Genomic DNA, 1,178 nt, shown 5'->3' with positions numbered 1-1,178 from the left:
TGTGTGTGTGTGTGTGTGTGTTTACCAACTGCATATCAACAATCTGGAAGATGGTGCAGGACCAGCAATGCTTCATTCTATTGTCCAGGGAGTCGGCATGAGTTGGAACATACTGAATGGCAGTTAACAGCAACACAAACCATCTGCTAATTGAGGAGAGGCTGCCTCCTTTAGAGGGTGTGGACTCTCCAGGGAAGACAACCTTCTCACTCCTAAAAATACCTGACAGGGTTGGAAGCCTCTCCTATGTGCTCCCAAAGCCCTCTGGACTTACATTTCCAGAGTGCTTACCATTCTGTGCTGGTTGGCTTTCTCTAGCTTGTGGGTTCTTTGAGAACACGGCTGGTGTTGATAACTGCTGCATACTCAATAACCAGTACAGAAATGTATGGTAAGAGCTGAAGAAAATGAATAAACAGACACCACGTGGTCATGAACAGGAGAGACTTCCTTAATCAATTTCTAATACTAACATTTGAGAAAAGGACATTGGTAATGGGTGGAGCTAATAGTTAACTAATCTGGCTGTCATGAGATAGATTGGAGGTTGAATTCTATCAGAAGCACCTCAGAAGAAAGTCCTGGCAATCTACTTCTGAAAAATCAGCCATTGAAAACCTTATAGAGCACAGCTCTACTCTGACACACATGGGGTCACTATGAGTCAGAGTCCATTTGTTGACAACTGCTTTTGTTATTGTTTTTGTTAGGTGTTGCCGAGTTAGTTCTGACTCATACAGCATAACGGAACACTGCCTGGGACCTGCACCGTATTCACAATCATTACCATGTTTGAGCCCATTGTTGTGGCCACTGTGTCAAGCCATCTCATTTTTGATGGTCCTTCTCCGAGGACTGGTACCTCCTGGTAACATGTCCAAAGTACCTGAGGATAAAGCCTTGCCAGACTCATTTCTAAGGAGTATTCTGGTGGCACTTCATCCAACAGGATTTGTTCATTCTTCTGGCAGTCCATGGTATTTTTAGTATTCTTTGCCAACATCTCAATTCAATGGCATCAATTCTTTTTCGAGCTTACTTATTCACTGTCCAAGTTTCACAAGCATATGAGGCAATTGATAATACCATGGCTTGAGTCAGGCAAGCCTCAGTCATCAAAGTGACATCTTTGCTTTTTAACACTTTAAAGAGATCTTTTGCAGGAGGTCTGCCCAATG

Source organism: Orycteropus afer, unplaced genomic scaffold, assembly GCF_000298275.1.
Source record: "Orycteropus afer afer isolate SDZICR_OR568_19922 unplaced genomic scaffold, OryAfe1.0 scaffold00378, whole genome shotgun sequence".
Taxonomy (NCBI): domain Eukaryota; kingdom Metazoa; phylum Chordata; class Mammalia; order Tubulidentata; family Orycteropodidae; genus Orycteropus; species Orycteropus afer.
Note: the sequence above shows the minus strand (reverse complement) of the source record.